Below are 14,548 nucleotides of genomic sequence, written 5' to 3'. Positions count from 1 at the left end.
GAACGGAGGAGTTGGAAAGTGAGTGCTATGTCTCTTTGAAGGTGGGCAAGGCTTTTCAGCTTTTGAGGTGCAGCTGAAAGCTTCAGTATGTTATTTTTGAGGTAAAGAAAAGAAGGACATTCTCAATGGAGGAAGAATCAGGTGGGAAGGCATGAAGTCATGAGAGAAAGTTATGTGCTGGAGGATCCACAAGTGACTTCATATTCTTAGAGCATGGCCCAAGGAGATGGGGGATACGGCAGGAACGAAGCTGGCAAAAAGAGATGGAGGGAAGAATGTTGATGGACTTGGGTGCCTTGCAAAGTGATTCCCACTACATGATAGATGCAATGGGAGTCACTGAAGAACTCTGAGTAGGAGGATTCATACAGATTTTATACAGAAACGACAATAAAGAAGGTCTATGTAAGGAAGGGTGAGTTATTGCAATGACAGCTAGAAATAATGAGGTTTTGAAAGCAGTGGCAGAAGGGACATGTATGAGAGATATTTAGAAAGTAGTACAGATAGGACTCAGAGATTGATGGGCTGGATATAGGGAGCAAAGGGGAGAGGAGTAGACAAAATGCTGAATTCCATTTTAGATATGTTTAATTCCAGGACATATCTGTCTACATTTTGGGCCCCTCTGGGCCCCTTTGGGTCTGGGTGACAAACAGAAGACATATCCATTTTACTTTTAGAATTTTCATTTTAATTTTGTTCCTCAGTAAGTCTGACAAAGAATCAGAGGAATTGGGTATATTCCAGTTCAAGCATTACTTAAAGCAGAAAGTTTACACAAAGATTTTCAACGACCTCCTCCCCAAGTTCTATCTCCTGTATCACAACTTATATCCCATTTTATCATAAAAAAAAAAAAAAAAAAAAGCAGAAAGAAAGGAGGTTCCTTGTGTTTGTTGTCAGGGCCCTTTTGTTTCTTTTAGATTTCTCATGACCTACCCACCCCCCCAATGATTACATCAGAGTTTTCAGTCATCCTAGACTTCTGGATACCCCATTCTGTCCTACTTCTTTCTTTATGTTTTTTTTTTTTTTTCAAAGAAAAAGGAGTCATTTTAACATCCTGAGGGTACTTTTAAATTCAGAACACTGCAGTCAGCCATACCCACAGAATGCAAGCCACAATTAGGGAAAAAGTGAAAAAGGCCAGATTTAAAGCCATGTGCCCCATGATGAGATTTTGGTCAACGACGGACTGGCTATCAGTGTAAACAAACCTTCTGTGTGAACAGTCAAATGAAGCATAGCACATGCAGCTAGATACAGTACATAATACTTGATAAGTGTTAATAAATGACTATGTTGCTGGCTTATGTTTTATTATACTTTTATCATTATTTGGATACTCTTTGTATTTCAAATAGTATGCCATGTTACACCAGCAGCATCTTCATACATCTTGTGTTTACAGTATTCCCTCACTTATCGTGGGTATTACGTTCTAGGATTCCACCCCACCCCCCACGATAGGTGAAAATCCACAAAATAGGAACCTTACATTTATTTTAGTATTTATATATATTTTAAGGCTTTATAAACCCTTCCCACACACTTATAAACCATTCCCAGTCCCTTATTAACCTCTCCCACTCCCTTAACTTTTTCCACACTTTTATAAACCCTACCTATGTTCTTAAACATATTCTACACTCTTAAACCTATGTAACTTTAACAACACACATATACAGTACCTTAAAATCCCGCGATAAGCAAAAAATCCACAATAAATAATTAAATATAATATTTTTAAAAATTCCGTGATACAGTGAGGCCGCAATAAGTGAACTGCGATATAGAGAGGGATTACTATATTATGTCTCTTGATTACATTATTTTCTTTTGTGCTTGATTTAATCTCCTGGTTTTTAAAAATTTTTATTGTATTTTTTCAATTACTATTTAGTCCCCTTATACCTGACCCCTTGCAATCACCACAAGTTGTTCATGCCCATAGTCCTTCGTGTTTTCTAATATCCTGTATTAAAATATCAAAGATCCTGAATTGTATAGATTATATTACAGTAGTCCCTTTCTATATCGCGCTTCACTTATCACGGTCTCACTGTATAGTGGGATTTCTAAAAATATTATATTTAATTATTTATCGCAGATTTTTTGCTATAAGGTTAATAAGGGACTGGGAACAGTTTATAAGTGTGTGGGAAGTGTTTATAAAGCCTCAAAATATATATAGATACTAAAATAAATGTAAGGCTCCTGCTTCACGGATTTTCACCTATGTGGTTGTGGGGCGGGGGTTAGAATGTAATATCCGCGATAAGTGAGGGAATACTGTATTGGATTTCCCAGCAAGGGAAATTAAACATCTTAAAAAAGGGTCATGAAAGCTGCTAAATGCAGAGAAAAGAGCACTGTACTTAAACCAATGAAAATCCATCATGAGCTATTCACTTTAACCAGGCTTCTTACAGAAACTAGCAGAAAAGGGAGAAAGAACTCATTATCTTTGTGGTTTCCAGTTTGAATACTAGTCCGCTGAAAGTAACAGTGCTGAGTTTGGGTGTCCAATTTTCAATTAGGAAACAAGATCTGGAGCTCAGGAAAGAGATTTTGGCTATATTTAGAGATGGTTGAAGTGGCTGAAGCCTTGAGAAAAGAGGCCAAGTTCAAAGCTCCAGTGAACACCAGTACATATTGGATGGATTTGGAAGATAAACTGAGAGAAGAAACTGAAATGAACATGCAGAGAAGTGGGTGAGGGAAGAATTCAGAGTGATGTCATGAGAACCAAGGGACATGGTGTTTCAAAAAGCAGGAGACTGTCTGCAAGGTCAGACTTCACAGATGGATCAAGTAATTTGAAGATAGAGAAGTTTCCACCAATTTCTGTAAAACAAGTTGTGTATCTATGGATATACTTGTCTATGGATATAGTTGTCATGTTAAATTCATGCTTAGTATTATGTTTGACTATTCCTGTTTTTGTGCTACTAGTTTGTTTCAAACTGACAGTAAACTGCCCAGGACTGTTGTGGGTCTGTGTAAAAGAATTAAGCATAATGTTAATGTTTTATATAATTCTTTGTTGATATACGAAAAGACTTAATAATGGACTCAATTATTGCTTTTTTTCAAAGTTATTGTAAATGATTTTTCACACTGAAAATTTTCATTCATTATTCATTCTTTTCTTCATCACTTTCTCCTTTCTTTTGATAAATAGGTATTTAGTTCCTACTATATTTAAGGCAGCAATTCTAGGTTTGAGTGAAAAACAAGAATAAGATAAGCAACTTGCCCTAAAGTTTTTATAAATCTTTAACCTCTTTAATTTTTCCCTCCTTTTGAACAGAACATTTTGTTGTTGTTTTGGCCACTTGGTTTCCCAATGAGTTGTAGCAATTTTTATTGCCATCAGCAATAAAATAAGTACAGCAGCCTTATACTCATTCACCAATACTGGCTGTTTAATTTCAAGAAAATTGGTAGAAATTAAAACTTCATTGTTATTTTGATTTTATACTTTAAATGATCGTAGTAATATTAACTGGCCCCTATATTTGCTAATCATTGCAATTACATTTCTACTTACATGAAATTTCTGTTCAGACTCTTCACTTATATATTCTTATTGATGATTTGTGTGAACTCCTTAGAACAATGAAGTTATTAATCATTTGCAATATTTTTATATTTTCTCCATTCCTTTAAAATATCTTATCTCACAATCACAGAAGAGAGTGTTGTTTTAGTATTTAACATTCTTGCAAAAAATGTTTACCTAGAATTTAATTATAAAGAACAATCAAACAAATGCAGAATGTGGGACATTCAACATAATGCTGGCCTGGGATCTCTATTTATTTTTATTTTTTAATTTTATTTTTAACTACAGTTGACATTTAATATTATTTATACTTGTTTCAGGTGTATAACATAGTGATTAGACAATTATATAACTTACAAAATGATTCTCCCCAATAATTCAGGTACCCATCTGACAGCATACATAATTATTACAGTGTTATTGACTATATCCTATATACTGAACTCTACATCCTCAAGACTATTTCGTAACTACCAATTTTTACTTCTTAATCCCTTCACTTTTTTCACCCATCTCCCATAATACCCTCCCCCCTGTGACAACTATGAGTTTGTCCTCTGCATCTATGAATGTGTTTCTGTTTTATTTGTTCATTATTCTTCAGAGTCCACATATAAGTGAAATCATATGTTATCCGTGTTCCTCTGTCTGACTTATTTCACTTAGCTTAATTCTCTCCAGGTCCATCCATATTGTTGCAAATGGTAAGATTTCATTCTTTTTATGGCTGAGTAATACTACATTATATATATAAAGAGATGGTCTTTTGGTTTACATATAATACCAATAAATAATACAATAATTAATAATAAAAGGATAAATTGTGTGTTTTGCATACTCACAACTGTAAACCTACTTTTGCCCATTCCTGTAGTTACCAGTTTTTTAAAACCACATGTCTACACCATAGACGCTTTAGCTGCTTCCAAATCTTGGCTATTGTAAATAACACTACAATGAACTAGGGGTGCATATATTCTTTCATTTTAGAGTTTTTGTTTTTTGTTTTTATTCTCATAAGTGGAATCACTGGTTCATAAAGCAGTTCCATTTTCAGTTTTCTCAGGAAATGTCATACTGTTTTTCACAGTGGCTGTACCAATCTGCACTCCCACCAACAGTGGATGACGGTTCCCTTTTTTCCACCACTTTGCCAACATGTTGTTTGTTGATTTATTGATGATAGCCATTCTGACAGGTGGTTTTAATTTACATTTATCTAATGATTAATGACATTGAGTATCTTTTCATATGTCTATTGACCACCTGTATATCTTGTTTGTAGAAGTGTCTATTAATGGCCAGGGATTTTTTTAAAGTATATTTTATTGATTAAGCTATTACAGTTGTCCAAATTTTTTTCCCTTTTCTCCCCTCTGCCCAGCACCTCTCTTCCCTTCAGCAACCCCCATCTCTTTGTTCATGTCTATGGGTCATGCATATAAGTTCTTTGGCTTCTCCATTTCCTATACTATTCTTAACACCCTCCTGTTTATTTTGTACCTACCATTTATGCTTCTTGATCCTGCACCTTTTCCTCCATTCTCCTCCTTCCCTCTCCCCGCTGACAATCTTCCATATGATCTCCATATTTATGGTTCTGTTCCTGCCCTAGTTGTTTGCTTAGTTGTTTGTTTGTTTGTTTTTTAAGATTTATTTGTTGATAGTTATGGGTTTGTTGTCACTTTACTGTTGGTAGTTTTTATTTTCTTCTTTTTCTTAAATAAGTCCCTTCAACATTTCATATAATAAGGGCTTGATGACAATGAATTCCTTAAGCTTTACCTTGTCTGGGAAGCACTTTATCTGCCCTCCCATTCTAAATGATAGCTTTGCTGAATAGAGTAATCTTTGTTGTAGGACCTTGCTTTTCATCACTTTGAATACTTCTTGCCAGTTCCTTCTTGTATGCAAAGTTTCATTTGAGAAACCAGCTGACAGTCTTATGGGAACCCCTTTGTAGGCAACTCTCTTCTTTTCTCATGCTGCTTTTAAGATTCTCTCTTTATCTTGAAACTTTGGCATTTTAATTATGATGTGTCTTGGTGTGGCCTTCTTTGGGTCTAGCTTGTTTGAGAGTCTCTGTGCTTCCCGGACTTGTATATCTATTTCCTTCACCAAATTATGGAAGTTTACCTTCATTATTTTTTTCTAATAAGCTTTCAATTTCTTGTTCTTCTTCTTCTCTTTCTGGCACCCTTATGATTCGAATGTTGTTATGTTTAAAGTTGTCCCAGAAGTTCCTAAACCTCTTGTATTGGTTGATTGTTTATTTCTTCCTTATGTTCCAAATCATTGACTTGAACCCCAGCTTCCTTCCCTTCACCATTGGTTTTGTGAGGATTTTTCTTTCTGTTTCACTTAGTATAGCCTTCACTTCTTCCCTTATGCATTCGCCATTCTCAATCATGTCTGTCAAGTGTGTGAGCATCATTATCACCACTGTTCTGAATTCTGCATCTGATAGGTTGGCTATCTCCTCATTGCTTAGTTCTCCCACTGGAGCCTTGATATGCTTCCTCTTTTGAGCCATACTTCTCTGTTTCCTCAACTTGACAGCCTCCTGTGTTTGCCTGTGTCTTAGGTAGAGCTGTCGCACCTAAGGGGTGGAGCCTTAGGTATTTGTCAGTGTGGGATGACTCATTTCATCACCTTGTGATGCTGTATGGAGGAGGGGTCAAAGAGGGAATGATGTGGCTTGCTCAGCACTCAACCCTTCTTTCCATCACTTCACCAGCTTCCCATATTCAACTGGTGACCCTCTAGCTGCTGCCCTGATAATGGTTCCAGGAGTGGGCGGGTATGCAGATTATCTAGGAATGTGGGACCCTCTAAATGAACTCTCACAAGAGATGGGCAGTTTCTTCCACTGCCCCATCCCCCATGGGTTTTCACAGTCAGAAGCAATGAGGCTCTAGTTTCATGATGCTGGAATTGTGAGCTGCATGGTCTGGTCTGGGACTGGGGTTGCTCCCCAAGTGTCCCTCCCAGCTTTTATCATGTGTGACTGCTCTTTTCAATGGCTGGCCACAGCCACTGCCTTGCTGTCACCACCACCGCAGCAGACACTGCCACCACTACCACTGCCACACTGAATCCTCTCCTCCCCATCTCCACCCCTCCTTCCTGTCTGGATGAGTATTACTTCTTTATATCTTTGTTTGTTGGACTTCCATGCAGTTCCATTTTATGGTAGTTCTGGTTGTTTTTTGTTTTGAGGTAGTTGTAATCCTTCTCATGGCTGTGGAAGGAGGCAAAGCATATCTACCTACTCCTTCATCTTGGCTGGAAGTCATGACCAGGAATTTTTTAAAGTTAGTGTCTTGAAAGACAAAATTTAAAGAATAAAAGGTAAAGAGGCAACAAAATGCAATGGTAAACTGACTGGGTCCTGGATTTAAAAGAAATTAGAATATTGACTTTATATTATTGCTAAGGAGATACATAGAGAATATTTAGGGGTAAGGCATCATGATATCTGAAACTTATTCTCAAATGTTTCAGAGAAATGTATGATTATATATATACATATATAAAAAATTTAAATATATACTATTTATAATATATATAAATATAAAACTATTCATACATATATATTAATGAAACTATGTATGTTTATACACATAGGCAGAGCCTGATCGGTATAATAACTACATGCTAAATAAATATATATTGAATGAATATGAATTAGAATGAATTAACTAAGCAAATGTGACAAAATGTTTATAAGTGGTGAATTTAGGTAAAGGATGTATAGGTACTTATTGTACAATTCTTTGAAACTTTCTGTGGATTTGAATATTTCAAAACTAAAGGGGAAGGATGTTTTAGGTTTATGTTTGTGACATTCATTAGCTAAACAATTCCAGATGTAAAATTGGGGGGGGGGGGGAATAGTTTTCAAGGATTTATCTGCTTCCATTGTAAATGTCTTGTGTCCATGTATCTGTTCCTGGCAGTGTTCAATGCCAGTGACCTCAAACAGAATAACTTCCCAAACAACTCACACTTTCCAAATGAAGTCTTTGTTCATGCTGCTTCCTCAGCCTGAAAAAATGTTCCCATTATTTCACTTGTCAAAATCTTACTTAGTCTTTAGAGCTTGATTCAAATTCTCCTTTGTCCATGAAAGTCTATTCTAAATCACTACCTTTCTCCAACTGGAAGCAAACACTCCTTACTCTGTGACCCCTATATCTCTCCTGAAACACACCCTCATTCTATTTTGCATATGTCATTTATGTGCCAGTTTATATATGCTGCCAAGGGAAAGTTTTAACTCTGTTGTATAGGATGAAATCCAAATTCCTTAGGATAATGTACAAGGCTCTCATGACTTATGCCTACTTCCTTTTGAGCCTTACGTTTTGACATTCCCTTCAATAACCTGATACCAGAGCTGTAATATAAATCAATTACTAGGGATTCCTGGGTCCCTCAGATTCAGTTCCCTGAATTCCACGGTCTGTGAAGGACCAAAGTGCTCACCAGAATTCTTGTGAATTGCTGGGACCTCGCATCCTCTTACAACCTGCAGTCCTGGTGATTTCCCCAAGCTATCACATCCACTGGTTTCTTCTGTGCTTCACCTGAGTTAATTTTGCTCCTTCTTACACTTCAGGAAAATAAAACCCAAACCTTCACTGAAAAGCCTTCATGAATTTCGCTGACTTTTGAAGAAATGAAGGAAGCTTTAAATTTTCATGATGTTACAACTTTCGTGCAAAATGAGCATCCATACGTCCTTTGCCTCACTGAGGCCTAGTCACTCCATCTTGTTGGTTCTCCATTCCTCCTTATTTTTTCTTGTCTTCCCACTCTCCTCTTTTCATTTCTCCCAGAAGTAAATGCATGGCACCAGCCAACCCTCAGGACTTTTATCCTAATCAGGTAACAAAGTATAAAACAAAACTAAACAAAGACATAAACTCCAAAGTTTTCTCCTTAAGAGAAATTCTTGGGTCAGTTCTTCAGATACTTTTTAAAAATTCATTATAAGTCTATTCATTCCATGTTGTATAGTTCCCTATACATGCTGTACTCTTTGAGATAGAGAGGGAGAGAGAGAGAGAGAGAGAGAGAGAGAGAGAGAGAGAGAGAGAGAGAGAGAGAGATGTGAGGGAGAATCATCCAACAGGTGCCTTCCACACACACCCTAACCAGGGATCGAACTCAGCAACCTAGGTATGTGCCCTGACTGGGACAATGTTCCAACCAACTGAGCCACCTGGTCAGGGCCATGCCATACTGTTTTGTGTTTTACTGCTTTTGAAGTTCCCTTCCTTCTGCCTAGAATATCTTTCTCTTTATAGCTCTCTTGGCAGCATACACTCCTCCACTCATGCATGCCTCTCCTCCATGGAGTCTTCTCTAGTCCACAGTAGCTAGCTTCATCATCTCTCTTTGGTGCCACCACTGTGCACAGTGTTTACCTTTTACTGGGTTGTAATATGTTGTACCTGTCTATCTTCCATGTCTGACTGTAGGTTCCTTGAGAGCAAACACTGCACCTCATTGACTTTTATATGGGTACTCAGAGTTTCTATCCCAGAGCCTGCTTAGTATAATAAATACATGCTAAATAAATATATAACAAATGAATATGAATTAAAAATGAATTAATTTCACCCAGACTTGTGATTTAAGACTTTCTAAAGGTATAAAGAAAGTCTGTAAAATGTTGGAACCATAGTTAATTTGGAGCATTTACCAACCTGCTGAGTAAAACATTTTACCTAGCTGGCTCTGATATACTTTAGGTCATTAATCTGAAAAACTTCTGAGTCAGAAAGTCATTTAAAAAAAGAATCCTGTTGACTGAAATTGTATATTTCACTTGTTCAGAGAAGCTGGCCTCCCATATCCAGCAGGAAGCAGTTTTCAGTAGAGACCTCATTTCCTCCAGCTGGCTTAGATTTGTTTCTGCTCAGTTACAAAGTTGTGTTTACTTACAGCAGCAAGGCTTTGTGATAACTTGTCTAGCATATGAACATGATGACGTCTCTTGCTCCATGCCTTGTTAATAATAGAATGGCCATTCGGTCTGAGCAATTTCTGTATTCATTTTGGACTGATGGATGCTATAGGAATATTTCAAATTTGTGTTTAGTTATACAATTATTATATCATTCAATTTTTATAAATATTTTTATTGAGATATAATTTATATACTATAAAATTCACCAATTCAAAGTGTACAATTCAGTAGATTTAGTATATTGATGAAGTTGTGCACCATCACCACAATTTAACTTCAGAACATTTTCATCACTCAAAAAAACAAACACAAAAAACAACCTTTCCATAAGCAGTTACTTCCTATCCCTGACCCACTGCCCAGCCTAACCTAAGCAACCACTATTCTACTTTCTGTTCTATATATTTGTCTAGTCTGGACTTTTCAGATAAGTGGAGTCATAGACTATGTGGCCTTTTGGGTCTGGCTTTTTTTACTCAGCATAATGTTTTAAATGTTCCTCTATGGCTCAGTGGATTGAGCGTCGGCCTGCGAGCTAAGTGTCGCTGGTTCGATCTTCCAGTCAGGGCACATCAGAGAAGGAAAACTCTGATTCCAAAAAACCTCCGCTGCCTTGCGGCATACCTCTTCAGGGGAAAGGCTAAGGGAGTAAACCCCGACAGAAAATCCGGAGCTGGAGTCCCTAAGGCGGTTTGACGTTGTAGTCAACACCGGCAACTCCTGCGGCGCACCTGAAGCCAAGCTGTATTGACTCCGTCTTTCCCTTGGATCCTTCAGCTGCGAAGAGAGGGGGGGTCTGCTGCATGGGCAACAGCAGACCCTCCATATCACCCTGCCCAGGCTCTGTAGCTTCAGCTCCACTGGAGAGGACACTCCAGCTTCATCGCAAGATGTCGATTCAACACGGGAGGAGACAGATACCGTGTCACTCCCGAGTCGGACTGCACAACCATTCTCGGCGGTGCAGATAGACTCTTAAGAAGCTACACCATCGTCTCTCGAGACGGACGGCTGCCGACGACGACGAGTAGTATGCATCAGTACTTTTTATTGCCAATAATATTCCACTGTATGGACATAATATATCTATCTTTCACCATTTGAAATATTTGGCTTGTTTCACTTTTTTTCTATTATGAATAATGCTGCTAGCAACATATGTATGTAAGTTTTTGTGTTGACCTTGGTTTTCATTTCTCTTGGGTATATCCCTAGGAAGGGAATTGCTGGGTCATTTACTAAATCCATGTTTTAGTTTAAGAACTTCCTGATTATTTTCCGAAGTGCCTGGAGCATTTTCATTCTCATCAACAGTTAATGTCAGTTTTAATTTCTTTACATCCTCACTAACACTTTTATTATCTCTCTTTTTAAGAATAGCCATCCTGTTAGGTATATAGTGATATCTCATTATGGTTTTGTGTTGCATTTACCTAATGGCAAATGATGTTAATTAATTAAATTTTGAGATCATACATTTTATTTTTATTTTTAAGTATAGTTTATTGATTATATTGTTACAATATTCTCAATTTTTCCCCTTTGCTCCCCTCTTCCCAGTACCCTCCTTCCCTCCAGCAATCCCACCCTCCTTAGTTCATGTCCATGGGCCATGCATATAAGTTCTTTGGCTTCACCCTTTCCTATACTATTCTTAACTTCCCCCTTTCTATTTTGTACCTACCAATTATGCTTCTTAATCCCTGCACCATTTCCCCATTTCTCACACTTCCCCCTCCCAGCTGATAAACCTCCAAATGATCCTCATACCTATGATTCTGTTCCTATTCTGGTTTGCTTAGTTGGATTTTGTTTTTATTTTTTAGATTCAGTTGCTGATAGTTGTGAGTTTGTTGCCATTTTAATGTTCATAATTTTGAACTTCTTTTTCTAAAACCCTTTGACATTTCATAATATAATAGCTTAGTGATGATAAACTCCTTTAGCTTTACATTTTCTGAAAGCACTTTATCTGCCCTTCCATTCTCAATGATAGCTTTGCTGGATAGAGTAATCTTGGTTGTAGGTCCTGGCTTTTCATCACATTGAATACTTCTTGCCAGTTCCTTCTTGTATGCAATATTTCTTTTGAGAAGTCAGCTGATAGTCTTATAGGCACCTCTTTGTAGGTAACTCTCTGCTTTTCTCTTGCTGCTTTTAAGATTCTTTTCTTTTAACCTTTGGCATTTTAATTATGGTGTGTCTTGGTGTGGTCTTTTTTGGGTCTAGCTTGTTTGGGATTTTCTGTTCATCCTGGACTCATATGTCTTTTTCCTTCACCAAATTTGGGGAGTTTCCCGTCATTATTTTCTCACATAAGCTTTCAATTTCTTGCTCTTCCTCTTCTCCTTCTGGCATCCCTATGGTTTGGATGTTGGCACGTTTAAAGTAGTCCCAGAGATTCCTAAGCCTCTCCTCATTTTTTACAATTCTTGTTTCCTCATTCTGTACTAGTTGACTGTTTATTTCTTCTTTATGTTCCAAATCATTGATTTGAACCTTGGTTTCCTTCCCTTCACCTCTGGTTTTGTGTGGATTTTCCTTTATTTTATTTAGTATAGCCTTCACTTCTTCTGTTATGTTTTGCCATACTTACGCATAACTGTCAAGCCTCTGATCATCTTTATCACCAGTGTTTTGAACTCTGCATCTGTTAGGTTGACTATCTCCTTGTTTGTTAGGTTGGCTATCTCCTCATCGCTTAGTTCTCCCACTGGAACCTTAATCCATTCCCTCTTTTGGGCCATAGTTCTCTGTTTTCTCATCTTGACAGGCTCCTGTGTTTGTTTGCCTCTGTGTCTTAGGTAGAGCTGTCGCACCTGTGGATGAGTATTTCTTCTCCTTATCTTTGTTTTTTGGACTTCCATGCAGCTCAGTTTTCTGTAACTTCTGGTTGTCTCTAGTTTTGAGATAGTTGCATTCCTTCATAGTTGTGGAGGGAGACACAGTGTGTCTGTCTAGGCCTCCATTTTGGCTGGAAATCGAGGTTATATATTTTAATAAACAATTACAGTAATAAAACATGACATTGTTTTAATATTAGTGTATGTTAATTTTTAGAGATTTTCAATAAAGTGTCAAAGCCATTAAATATCATACTTAACAAGTGTACTTCATTTCCAGCTCATCCTAAAAATTTCTAATGGCTACATAATAAATACAGTAAAACATTGAGCTATTACCAAGTATAGGGCAAGGAGACAAAACTTGCATCTCTTATATGCTTTTGTTTAAACAGTATTGTTTCTGTTGGGGGAATATCTAAATTTAGTTCTTCTCTGGCTGGCATGGCTCAGTTGGTTAGGGATCACCCCACAAAGCAAAAGGTCACTGATTCGATTCCCATCAGGGCATATGCCTGGGTTGTGGGCCTGGTCCCCAGTTGGATGTATGTCAGAGGCTGCTAATCAATGTTTCTCTCTTGCATTGATGTTTCTCTCCCTCTCCTTCTCTCTCTCTCTTCCCCTCTCTCTAGAATTAATAAAAGAAGAAAAAAATTTTATATAAATAAATTCAATTCTACTAACATGAATAAAATATTGGGTTGGCCAAAAAGTTCACGTAGTTTTTTCCATAAAATAAAGACATGTTTTTCATTTTCACCCATTACTTTGTTGATTTGGATATTTCAAGTATGTTGGCTATTTCATGTGTAATATAATGTTGATTATTCTCAATTAATGTCTCAATTTGATCACTATCAACTTCAACTGATCTACCAGACCTAGAGGATCATCCAGTCAGAAATCTCCAGCATGAAATTGTGCGAAGCATTTTTGACACTTTCAATCAGTCACAGCACCTTCTCTATACACTGCACAAATATACTTTTGCCTTTCAATTGCATGTTTACCTTTCTCGAAATAATTAAGTATAATATGCCAAAAATGTTGCATATTTTCTTCTATCTTCAATATTAAAATGGCTACACAAAAATTCACCAATTTTCATTAGTTTTTTTAATGCACACTGATATGACAGCTGTCACAAAACAATCTAACAAAATTGCTTCGAATGAAGTTAGAGACAATGAAGTGCTACTAGAGGCATCTTACAGAAAAAAACAAACAAACATTTTGACCAACCCAATAGCATCAACACCTGGAATCCAGATTGCATGTGAATGACTTCACAGGTTTTAGTCATTCTTTGTTCTGAAACGAGGAGAGAGCCCTAGCCTGTGTGGTTCAGTTTGTTAGATATCATCCCATAAACCGAAAGGCTGCTGGTTTGATTCCTGGTCAGGGCACATGCCTGGTTTGAAGGTTCAGTCCCATACGGCATGTATTGAAGTCAATCAATGGATGTTTCTCCCACACCTAGATGTTTCTTGCCTTCTCCTTCTCCCTCCCTTTCTCCTTTCCGCCTCTCTAAAATAAAAATAAATAAAAAAGGAAGAAAAAAAAATCTGTGTTCTAAACAAAAAAATCCACATTTGCAATAAAATTAAAAGAACAAACAGAGTGATTTTATTTTTGGGTGGTATACAAAAATGTTGAATAAAATTAAATATTGCAGTTTAAATAGTGGCTTCACTTAATAAGAATTCCAAGCACTTTTCCCTTTGGTCTGGATTTTTTATGTACATCGTGAAAAAAACAACAACAATATTTTAATAATCATTTTTAACGATGCTTCAAATGTTGTGAAGATCAATACAATGTAAGCCAGTCCTGCAAATAAAACTTTAAAAGGAGTACTCAAAAAAAAAAGGAGTACTCATTTCCGCAGCACATATACTAAAATTGGAATCATACAGAGAAGATTAGCATGGTTCCTGCACGAGGATGGCATGCAAATTAGTGAAGCATTTCATATTTTTAGAACATTATGCTAAGTGAAATAAGACAATCAGAGAAAGACAAATACCTTATAATTTCACTCATATGTGGAATCTAATGAATAAACTGAACTAACAAGCAAAAAAGACAGATTTATAGATGGAGAGCAGATGACAGCTAGTGGTGGGGGTGGTTAGAGGCTGGAGAGATTGAGCAAAA

The 14,548-nt window shown here is 37.0% G+C and overlaps 1 protein-coding gene and 1 non-coding gene across 2 annotated transcripts in view; both read left to right on the top strand.

The window, feature by feature from the left end:
• The window catches only part of FBXL13 (F-box and leucine rich repeat protein 13), a 311,775-nt gene that overhangs the window by 247,823 nt on the left and 49,404 nt on the right, over positions 1–14,548 (top strand). The window lies entirely within an intron of this gene.
• Positions 14,264–14,370, top strand: LOC150001707 (U6 spliceosomal RNA). The gene has a single exon (XR_016513262.1). It is a non-coding gene; the product is annotated as a U6 spliceosomal RNA (small nuclear RNA).

This window comes from Furipterus horrens, unplaced genomic scaffold (assembly GCF_987537825.1).
Source record: "Furipterus horrens unplaced genomic scaffold, mFurHor1.1.pri manual_scaffold_9, whole genome shotgun sequence".
Classification (NCBI taxonomy): Eukaryota; Metazoa; Chordata; class Mammalia; order Chiroptera; family Furipteridae; genus Furipterus; species Furipterus horrens.
This window is presented reverse-complemented; position numbering and strand designations above follow the sequence as displayed.